Here is a 12,509-nt window from a genome sequence, read left to right on the forward strand (position 1 = left end):
TGTTTAGTACAGCTAGCATTTATTAAACCTGTGCTATGTGCTAGACAGTATGTATTCAAAATACATTGTGATAATGTGGGTAGTATGATGTCCACTTTATTTATGGAGAAACCAAGACCCAGCTGAGTAAAAACCTATCAAGGGTCACAGAGCTGGAAAGCAGTAGAGTGGAACTTCAAATTTAGGTTGGTATTGATGTGAAAATGTTAGGGTTCACAGCCTATGGCCAACAAAGAATTCCTGAGGCATCTTCAGTGCAAAAAGGTGGTTTTCTTAAAACATGGGGATGGGACTTGTGGGCAGAAAGAACTGCACTGGGGTCCTGAGGAGTGGCCAGTTATATACTTGCAAGTTGGGAGGGGGTTAGGGACAGCACAAGCCTCCAAGGTATTTTGGAAACAGGTTTCCACAGCCTTGAGGCAGCTAGCTATTGTCAGGAAAAAGGTCATTTATTACTGTTTAGTAAAACCTTGGTCAGGAGACCCTTCAGATGTGTATATCAGTGGGCCACATGCTTAGTATGATTGCCAACGTACATCTTGGGGGGTACAGATAAAGGAAGTTTCCAAAGGAATTTATATGTTCAAGTAGCCTCACAGGATCCTGGGGGGGTTGGCTAAGATTGCCTTTTGGCTTTCGCAAAGTGTCATCATCGAGGCAGCTGAGCTCCCAGGGGAAGGTCACTCTCCCGGAGGAAAGACTTGTCAATGGGTTGTAGGTAGTGAGGACATTTAATTTTTTCTTTTGCTTTTGTTTCCCCATCATTATGACTCCAAATCCTATCCTCATACCCACAAAACAATGCTACCAATCAGCTTTATTTTGTTCACTGTGGAAAGACGTCTCAACCTAAGCCAACACATCTTGTAAATACAATCTATGGTTCACATGGAGAATAAATAAATGTACATGTGCATTGGCGTAGTGCTACTAAAGACACAGTTCAAAGTCTGTCTGTGTTTGGTCAGAGGTGAAGAGTGAGACCAGGAGCAGCTCCCTCTTCCTGTGAAAAAATGGGCCTCACAGACACATTCACAAGTTACAGACAACACAAAAGCAAGCTGTAGTGTTGCCTCTTATTTCCTTTAGACTTAGTAGGGAGGAAAGGGGAAAAATTAGCAGTGGGAGTAAGAGTTATACTAGCAGCTGCACACACTGAAAGGGAGATGCTGTCTTGGTTCCTGGTGGGCATCTGAAGAAAGTGGGAAGACGGGAGTCCTCATTCTGTCCGGAAGAGGAGCTCTTCTTCCAGCAGGTTTTAGCAGGTACAACAACAGCCAGGGGCTCTGAAGGTGTGCCTTATTGCTGCAGGCTACCCTGAAAGACCTCTGTTACAGGGTGGCCAGCATAGACCTGAGATATACCAAGCACAGTTAAGCATTTGGAAGCTGGGATGCCCGGACAAAAATAACCCATCCGTCTCTTAAAGTATAGGCCTAAAACCAATCTCATTCTTTCGTTTCAAAGTCTAATTGGCTCTTAAATTCAAATTGTTGTGTTATTATCAGATTGTATCAGGCAATTTTGCACATAAAGCTTAACCATTTAGGCTAATTTAGAAAACAATCTGGTGACAAAAATAAAGCAAACATCATAACCAGAGTTTTTTCTTTTTAATGGAGCTTAAGCCTTAAACAAAATTTTCCCAGCACATGGGAATCCCTACTAACACTAACCCCCTTTGGGGGATATGTCAACTGCTTCATTTGGACATGAAGTATGGTACATCTATACTTTCACATATATTTTATTGGAACCAATAGAATCAGATATTGGCAAACTTATGTGGTGACAGGGTAGAGTGAGAACCTTGAAAATATTTGTAGCAAGTAAGAATTTCAAAACAAAGGCTCAGGTATAAGAAATATAGCTTTATTTTCCTTTAATTCTGTTTCTATTATGTAGAAACATAATCTCAGTCAATTTGTGATTTCTAATTCCTCTTGGGATTGAATCTAATAAATTCCAGGGGCTTATGTGGTAAGTAAGGCCCAAGGCATTAGAAGGAGAGAAGGAGAAGAAATGAATTCTCAATATTGTGCTGGCATCATTGAAACATCCATTGTTCCAACAGTCCTTGCATTGATCCATGCTGGCTGGGCCTTCCTTAGAAGTGTGTAAGGCCTGGATTTACTCAGCCAGTGTGGGGTAGACAAGCCCACGACACAGACCTTCCTTGACTTACCATGAGGTTATGTCCCAGGAAACCTGTTATAATTGAAAATAATAGCATTTAATTCACCCAACCTAATGAACATCATAGCTTAGCCTAGCCTACTTTAAACATGCTCAGAATACTTCTATTAGCCTACCACTGGGCAGAATCATCTAACACAAAGACTATTTTCTCATAAGTGTTGAATATCACATATAATTTAGTGGATAGTGCAATGAAAGTGAAAACCAGAATGGCTGTTTGGGGACAGAAGGGTTGCAAGCACATCAGTTGTTTACCCTTGTGATTGGGTGGCTGACTGGAAGCCGTGGCTTGCTTCCTCTGCCCCGCATCACGAGAGTGTCATGCTGTCTGTTACTACCCTGGGAAAAGATCAAAATTAAAGATTTGAAGTACAGTTTCTACTGAAGGCCTGTTGCTTTTCCACCTTTGTAAAGCTGAAAAATCATGAAGTCCAACCATTGTAAGTTAAACCATTTTAAGTTGGGGACTCTCTGTAATTGCATTTGGAATGAAACTACATGGCTGGCATCTTCTAAGACCTCTGGGATATTATTAAAGCAGAAATTTTAGGGGCACCTGGGTGGCTCAGTCAATTAAACATCAGACTCTTGATTTCAGCTCAGGTCATGATCACATGGTTCGTGCGTTTGAGCCCCGTGTTGGGCTCTGTGCTGACAGCTCAGAGCCTGGAGCCTGCTTGGGATTCTGTGTCTCCCTCTCTGTCTCTGTCTCTGTCTCTGTCTCTCTCTCTCTCAAATAAATAAACATTTAAAATAGAAGACAGAAATTTTAAACTTAAAATTTTTTAAATTATAAAAAAACTTCAATCATATGTAAGAATAGAGAGCAGTGAACTCCCAATTATTTCTCTCCCAGCTTCAACAATCATACATTTTTATTTCATCTGTATCCCCCCCCCATACTATTATTTTGAAACAAATCTGGGATTTGCTTCAAAATAACCAGCACTATATTTGCAAAATATACAATAGTACTGGATTTTAATGACGCTCAGAAAATAAGGGTGAGGTGCAGTATCCTATGACTGCCTCCTCTTGATGTGGGAAACAAAAGCAGAAGGAAATGGGAGATAAAATTAAATTTTCTTATAGCCTGCAGCCCATTGACAAACACTTGAGGCAGGCAGAGTAAAACTTTTCTTCTGGAACTCCCTACAGTCTTAATGCTAATGATTTGCTAGAGGGGAAAACAACTTTAGTTGGACAATAGCTAGGCCTCCAGTATCTTGTGAATCTTCTTTAGCGTATGAAAATCTCACTGGAAACTTCCCCTGGACTTTACTCCCCCAACCCCATAGTATATAACCAGTCTCTCCACAGGGTCTGGGGCAGCTCTTTCTGCCCACGGATCCTGTCCCCATGCTTTAATAAAACCATCACTTTTGCACCAAAGATATCTCAAGAATTCTTTCTTGGCTGTCAGCTCCTGACCACCCCACCATCACCCCAAAAACCTCATCACTACCATGAGTCTGCGGGCAGTTGCCTTACTTGCCCAACTCCAGGTATGGGCCTGGTTGTATGTTGGTCGCCACGAGAAGCCTCTCTGACTCCTTCAGGACCAAAGTTTCTCTTCTTTAGTGCTAAAATTGAGGTTTTCATAACCTTCTGGGGCACAGTAACTTTTCTGAAATCCTCTGTGATCCGTGTCAAGGCACAAAAGTCACTCATTCACCCTAGCTCCGAACTGGGAAGTGGGATGTATGGCCCCTCTTGCAGACAGATACCCACCTAGGTCACAACTCTCCTGTCTGTCTTGATGTGCCTTCTTCCTCTGTCCCCTTTATAAAGAATGAGTGAGTGGGAGTTTGGGGGTGCTGACAAAGAGAAGACCTGTTGCTTCTCAAGAAGCCTGTTACAAACATCTGGTCTATCCTGCAGTTCTCAGAATCACAGGAAGTCTCTTTAGCTATGTTCTACTTCTGGGTTGATCATATCTCTCCCGAGTGGCAAGGAACTTAAAATCTAGTATCTCTTTAGATGGGATGAGAAATATTGGGAGAAAGGGGAAAAATTCTTTCAAAAATATTTTTCTGCCAAATACTGGTTGAAAGTTTTGTTCCAGAAAATTAATGAAGTCAACACAGCATGCTTCATAGGCTTGCAAGGTAGGAGAGGCAGCATAAGGCTGTGAGTTCTGCAGCAGATAGACCTGGATCGTAATCTCTTTTACAGTTCAAGGGATTTTGTGTCTGTTCTTCAGTTTCCTCATCTGTATGATGGGGATGATAACACTTATGTAATTATAACTATTAGGAGGTTAAAAAATATGTTAATCTTAGTGCTAGTTACATATTAAGCACCTAATAGCATTAAGTATTATCACTGCTATTATAGATGCTATGACAATGACAATGACTTCTCACTGAGGTCCTATGGGAAAGTGGATGCAAACTGGGTCTTGAAGAGTATGTATATCTTTGTAGACAAGTACCTGTGTGACAGGTAGAGCATTCTAGATAAAGAAAGTATGTTCAGCAAGGACAATGACCCAAATCCCTCTTTACTGTCACACAAAGTTATTAGCCACTAAAAATAATACGTAAAAAAATAATATTAACTAAAGATAAAATGGGTTTTCTTTTTTTCATATAATTAGCCCCCCCTTTATTATAAGCAAAATACATTTATAGAAAATATTTAGAAAATACAGACAAAATGAAGGGACTCTACTCATAATATCTTCAAGATATACATTTTTAATTGTGGTAAAATACATATAATATAAAATCTTGTGAGAATTTTAGGTATAATATAAAATATACATAATATAAATAGTTATTTATTTTGAGAGAGAGAGAGAGCATGCACATGTGCATGCAAGCAGGGGAGGGGCTGAGAGAGAGGGAGAGAGAATCCCAAGCAGGCTCTGCACTCTCAGCACAGAGCCCAACTCACGGCTTCAACTCATGAACCGTGAGATCATGACCTGAGCTGAAATCAGGAGTCAGATTGATGAAGTTTTGGGATAGATGGTGGGGTTCCTAGCTGATGGCCAAGAAAGAATTCTTGAAGACATCTTTGGTGCAAAAAAGGTGATTTTATTAAAGGACAGGGACAGGACCCATGGGCAAAAGAGCTGCACTGGGGTTGCGAAGAGTGATTGGTTATACACTATTGGGTTGGGGGAGGTAAAGTCAAGGGGAAGTTTGCAAAGAGATTTTCATATGCCAAAGAAGATTCACAGGATACTAGAGGCCTATTATCAAGCTCAGGTTGTTTTTCCCTCTGGCAAAGCATTAACGTTAAGAGAGTAGGAAATTCCTGGAGAAATGTTATACTCTGTATTTGCCTCAGGTATTTGTCAATGGGCTGCAGGTTATAAAGGGAATTTAATTTTACTTGCCATTTCCTTATTGTCTTTGTTCCCCACATCACTATGGAGCAGTGATGTTGGGGCTCCTGAAAACTGAGTCTATAGGTTTCTGGAGATATTGCTATTGATAAGATTGCCTTTTTATTATAATTTACTAAGATATTTATAAATTGATGGAGACTTATGTCCTGCAAGACTGTGATCTCTATCAGAGATTCTTTCCTTTCTTTTTTTTTTTTTTTTTAAATTTAATGTTTATTTTTGAAGGAGAGAGAATGTGAGTGGGAGAGGGGCAGAGAGAGAGGGAGACACAGAATCCGAAGCAGGCTCCAGGCTCCGAGCTATCAGCACAGAGCCTGACATGGGGCTCGAACCCACAATCTGTGAGATCATGACCTGAGTGAATTCAGTCGCCCAACTGACTGAGCCACCCAAGCACCCCAGAGATTCTTTCCTTTCCTTTGTCCTTGGGCAGTCATCAGTGCCTGAGGAATATCACATATATGTAACTTGGGGGGCTGGGGGTGCTAACTTGTACTTTGCCCTCAGGCTGCCTTATCTCTTCCTTCCTTCCTTCCTTCCTTCCTTCCTTCCTTCCTTCCTTCCTTTCCACAGTTTAAATTACAACCATTTTTGATCCCATATCAGTCATTGCTTAAAGCTGAGTGAAGCACAAACTTCACGATGGATATACCAAATACCTCACGTACTCCAGCCCCAAAAGCTATGGAATCAAACTGAGAACTTCACGCTTCAAGAAATTCAGGGCAGCTGACCTAATCCTGCTTAACCAGGAAATCCCAGGTTTAGGATTCTCTCAGCCTTTCAAGGTACAGAAAATCGTGTTATTTAGTAGCCCAAGGATATAACTCACATTGACTGGGTCTACCTTTGTCATTGTTCTTCAGATTTAGCTCCTAACCATAATTGTTGCTGGGAAAATTCAGCAAATAATTCAGTTCACATTAAAATGCCAGAATAAGAGAAAATAATGTCTAACTCAACAGATGATTATATCTACCAAAAGGGACCAGTCTACAAATAATTACCTTGAAATTTGATCTGGGAAGGTGCTCTAATCATTTCATTAAGAAAATCCAAGTTTGAGCACACTAATTATTTATGTTTAGATTTATGTTTTTAAAATTATGTCATGGTATAATTATATTTTCAAATGTATACATACATATACATTGATTACACGTAAAGTGCAATTTAGCACATCCTTGGAGGTTTTGCCCATTATGTCATTTCCTAAACAATCAGTTTTAGAGATTTAGTAAGGTAATAAAAAAATTAATAAGCTTGCAGACCAACAAAAACATTGTTTCTGGAAATTAGATTGACTGGAGTGTATTATTGAGTGAGCCTAACAAAATAAAAGATCCTAGAAGGATTCTAAATACTCATCAGGAGAAAATACCAACTAATATCTAAATTATGCTTGATTGCTTCATAATGCACACACACGAGCATGTGTGTGCACATGCACACACACACACAGTCACTAAAAAAGAAGAAAAGTCAGGAAGATGTGGAACAGTGTTGGTTTGAAAGCCATTTCCTTTGTTATCTGTACCTTGAATTTTCTTAAGGGTAGGTATGGATTTTGTTTTGGGTTTTGATAATTCAGAACAGTGACTCAGTCGTTACTCATAACTGGTGATTCCCCGCCCTTGTCTTGTTCCTGTCAGTTAAGACCTTATTTATGAAATTCCACTTGACTTTTTGTCCTATCTTCCTCTTTTTATTGTCTGTCATGTGAAGATAGATTCACTGGTGTCAGCAGCCTCTGACTTATGATTAAAGCTGAATATAGGCAATCCTGGCTTGATTCTGGGGTGGTGGGGATGGCAGAGGTGGCTGGGGACTGGAGAAGAAACTTTGTATCAACTTTAGGTTAATTAACCTCATTTCCAATGAGGGTGATTTTATCCCCAATGGGGTGAAACTTAGGTGGTAAACTTGAGGCCAAAAAATATCTTATTATTTTTATAGAGAGAGCACAAATATACAGTATATCTGTGGTAGTACACTTTCATGACAGTGATGATTAGGGAGGAAAATATCTGAAAAACCTTGGTGGGGAGGGGGGCAAAATAATGACTTAGAGGAATAGTAATACTTTTTTTTTACAAGGCACTTAGCTGCCTAGCAGAGAGTAAATATAAAAACTTGTGTTCTCAATCAGGAGACTATAGATGCTGGAGAGGATGTGGAGAAACGGGAACCCTCTTGCACTGTTGGTGGGAATGCAAATTGGTGCAGCCACTCTGGAAAACAGTGTGGAGGTTCCTCAAAAAATTAAAAATAGACCTACCCTATGACCCAGCAATAGCACTGCTAGGAATTTACCCAAGGGATACAGGAGGACTGATGCAGAGGGGCACTTGTACCCCAATGTTTATAGCAGCACTCTCAACAATAGCCAAATTGTGGAAAGAGCCTAAATGTCCATCAACTGATGAATGGATAAAGAAATTGTGGTTTATATACACAATGGAGTACTACATGGCAATGAGAAAGAATGAAATATGGCCCTTTGTAGCAACGTGGATGGAACTGGAGAGTGTGATGCTAAGTGAAATAAGCCATACAGAGAAAGACAGATACCATATGGTTTCACTCTTATGTGGATCCTGAGAAACTTAATAGAAACCCATGGGGGAGGGGAAGCAAAAAAAAAAAGAGGTTAGAGTGGGAGAGAGCCAAAGCATAAGAGACTGTTAAAAACTGAGAATAAAGTGAGGGTTGATGGGGAGTGGGAGGGAGGGGAGGGTGGGTGATGGGTATTGAAGAGGGCACCTTTTGGGATGAGCACTGGGTGTTGTATGGAAACCAATTTGACAATAAATTTCATATATTGAAAAAAAATAAGACACGGGAAAAAAACAAAAAAACTTGCATTCTCTAAAAGGGAAATATTCACCCTTAATAAAATAAATAAAATCGGGATGCCTGGGTAGCTCAGTTGGTTAAGCTTCAGACTTTTGGTTTCAGCTCAGGTCATGATCTCACAGTTTTGTGGGTTATAGCCCTGCATCAGGCCCCATGCTGACTGTGTGGAGCCTGCTTGGAATGCTGTCTCCCTCTCTGTCTGCCCCTCCCCTACTTGAGCTGCCTCTGTCTCTCTCAAAATAAAATAATAATAATAATAATAATAATAATAATAAACTTTAAAATATATAAAATGATCATGCTTTGGGCTTGGGGATATAGACTAAGCATCTCTCAATTTCTTTTCTACACTTATCTTTCTAGAATTCCCAGTGCTGAGAACAGCACAGGATGAAAGTATAAATCAGAAATGATAGCCTGCCTGTATCTGTAAAAACTTAAATTGCTTCAAAATGTTGAACAAAAGGACTGGGAAGGGAGAGCATATTCTTTGACCTTGTATTATGTGTCATTTATTGACTAGCTAGCTAGTTGATGGCCTATACTTGAGGGGAACTCTGGGAGATTGTTTGCCAAAATGGCTACAATTGTTCTACAGCTGTGCCCTCTGCAGGGTCACTTTGTAGCATCTCTATCCGAGAGGCAACGGTACTTCTCCAGCCTTAGCAAGCTGAGGCTTCCAGAGGCCCATGCATGCTTTTGCTCTCTTTAGGGACCCTTGGCCCCCGTGTGCGAACAAGCCTGAGTTAGTCTGATTGAGGATGAGTGACCGTGTGAAGCAGAGATGGGCCATCCCAGCTGAGGTCATCCTAGATGAACTGGCACTCAACTACCCTAGCACCTGACCACAGACACGTGAGTAAATTTAGCACCCAAGGCTGGCACTGCCCGCTTGAGCTCAACCTAAAGTACTGACCCATAGAACTGCGACCTAAATAAATGGTTGGTGCTTTTAGCCACTGAATTTTGGGGATGGGCTGTATATGTGGCAACAACTGTTAGAGCAATTCAGATGCTGTATTAACAGGTGTGGGTAAGAGCCAAAAACAGAAACATGCACAGGTAAATAATATTTAAAAACACAAAAACCTACAAAAAAAATAGATGTTGTCTCTCTTCACATGGTAAATTGATGGTTAATTTTACCTGTCAAGTTGGCCAGGCTACAGTGCCCATTTTTTGGTCAAACACCAGTCCAGATGTTGCTGTGAAGGCATTTTTAAAAAAATGTGATTCACATTAAATCAGTTGACTTTGAGTAGCAGAATATATTCTATAACATGGATGGACCTCATCTAATTAGTTGAAGGCCTTAAGAGGCTTTCAGACTGAGGTCCCCGGAGGAGAGAGGAATTCTGCCTCCAGACTGCCTTTGGACTCAGGATGCAATTATCAACTCTTTCTGGAATTTCTAGCCTGCTGGTATGCCCTGCAGTGTTGGGATTTGCCAGCCCACCTCCCCTCCAGTGACCTGAACCAATTCTTAAAATAAATCTCTCTCTGTATCCTATTGGTTCTGTTTCTCTGGAGAACCCTGACTAATACAGTAAAGATAAAGCTATGAGGCTGCTATCTTTGTTTACAACATGGCTTGGGGGGCATCTGGGTGGCCCAGTTGGTTATGCGTCCAACTTCCTTCAGCTCAGGTCATGATCTTACTGTTTGAGACTTGAGCTCCGTATCTGGCTGTCTGCTGTCAGTGTAGAGCCTGCTTTGGATCTTGGGTCCACCTCTCCCTCTGCCCCTCCCCCACTCTCTCTCTTAAAAAAAAAAAAACATAAAAAAAAAAAGAAGAAGATGAAGAACATGGATTGGGTCACACCTTGGGTCACACCAGCTGGCACAATCCAAGAAGCAAGATTTCCTGAGAATCTGCCTCCCAGGCCTGTTTCATGGAGAGGATCTGGTGCCCAGGGTCAGGGAGGGTACTACCTGGGTCCCTTCCCTTTACATCTAGCTGTTACAGGTCTCAGAGGCCCTCCCGGAATTTTAGAGTTCTCTCTGTTCCTGGCAGACAAGTTTTTGGCTCTGGTGTCCCTGATTAATACCAGTGGAGGCAGATGTGTTCCTGAGCGGCTATGACACTGGGGCAGCTTTGGCACGAGTGTGTGAGAGTGCGCGCGCGCATGTGCTTCATGTGAGCCTGGAAAGGCCCTTCCCTTACTCTGCTGCCCCATGTACCACACCAGCGCGCCTCACCGCCACCTAGCGGCACAGGCTCTGCGGGGGGGCCCCATGGCTCTGGAATGGGGCACACACTTCCCTCTGCTACCAAGTGTTCTCTTCGGTTCCTTCAGTGGGCTGGAACATCTTTTCCTAACCTCTTTCTGACCAGCATACTCCTTCTTTACATGAACATTTGCACGAAAGCCCGACACTAGAAGCGGGAAAAGGAAAGGCTCTATTGAAGTGGGATAGGAGGTCCACGGTATTTCCTCTTTGTGCCTTCCTCCCACTCTCTGGGCAGCTCCTGGGCAGACTTTGTGGAACTGCTGGGGCTTTGAGGAGCTGTTCGAACGCTACTGAAACTCGGAAGAGTGCCAGGTCTTTAAACCTCCCTGGATCTCGGCTTTCTCTAGAAAAAGAGGACGTTCCATTAAGTGATCATTAAGGATGCCTCCACCTTAAACATTTCACGAGTGTAATTTGTTGCCTCTAATAATAATACTAACCTTTACTGGGCACGGGGTCTATCTTTCATACTTGATCCATGGTTGCTATGTCAGTTATATAACTATCCTGTAGAATGGATATATTATCCCAGTTTTACAGAAGAGGAAATGAAAGTTCAGTGAAGTTAAGCAGTATGTAGATGGCAGAACCAGAATGTGAAGCCAGGTGTGCATAACTCCAATGACAGTGCCCTTTCCACTACGCCATAATGCTCCTCATGAAGTCACTTCTGGTGAAGAACCCCTGGAAGGGATCTTCTGATTCCTTTCGGAAGCTTTTCTGTTTCTCTGCAATTTTAACCCTTGGATGCTCCTTTGGGTGCCCTATTGCTCATGTAATTCATATTCCTTTGCAAGTTCTAGTCTGTTAGCCAGTCTTAAGACAGTCCAAATGTAAATGTCTCCGGTATGTATTTTTCTTTATTACTTACCTTTTATGAGATATCCTTAAGATTATAAATGGGGTCCCTCTACTCACTAGAATGGACTCTAACATAGAAATAGACAGCATTGCTTACCAAACAATTTGGTACCATCAAATTTCCTGAATGCTTCTCATTGTACATGGGCAGCCATTATAGTCCATAAGCCAGGTCTGTTCCCTTTTAAGATACCAGATGTTTTTGAAAATATGCTAACATATTCTACTCTGTCATGGTGGTTTTCCAAGGATCCTTCTTTACAAGTTTCATTCTTATTTATAATAGCATTTGTATATTTCTTGGTTGTATATCTGGTTGGTTAAACAGACTGAACGTGCATACTCTCATCCAACAAGAAAGAAAGTCAGCTTTTTGATTGCAGCCTGATGTAAGGACTCTGCAGGGATTTGATGCAATCCCACCATAACATTAGACCTTCTAAATCTTATTCTTTTAAGAACTGTCCCTTTAAAAATACTGCCATATTTGGTTTCTCTTTTATTCTGTTTCTTTCCTCCCAATAAGTACTTCACAGTTTTCATTCGCTCCACATCATTACTACTGAGTTAGGTGAGCCACACACCCATGGCATCAATTTTATTATTCCAATATGAAATGTCAGAAAGTTAAGAGATCAAGTACTCAAGAGCTACATCCCTTTTGTAGCATGTATTCTTTTATTTAAGAGGCAGTATTCTAACCATCCTGACATGAAAGCAGGCTCCATTTTCCATCTTCTTCAACCCTCTTTTCCATTGATTCTTAAGGAAAAGTGGCCTATTTCTATGGATGTTTAAGGAACAACTGATAGAGGAGTTAGCTGGAGGCTCTTCTGAGAGAAGGTGTATATACAACAGGAGACTCTTATTCCCCTTCCTTCCTTTTTTAATGAGGGGAAGGTAGTTTTCCTGGATATCTATAGCATTTGGTTACTTTAGAGAGAAATAGAAATCTTACAAACATATAAATGGATTCTTTCTAGAACACAATGCTTTCATTAAC

Source organism: Prionailurus viverrinus, chromosome B4 (assembly GCF_022837055.1).
Source record: "Prionailurus viverrinus isolate Anna chromosome B4, UM_Priviv_1.0, whole genome shotgun sequence".
NCBI lineage: Eukaryota > Metazoa > Chordata > Mammalia > Carnivora > Felidae > Prionailurus > Prionailurus viverrinus.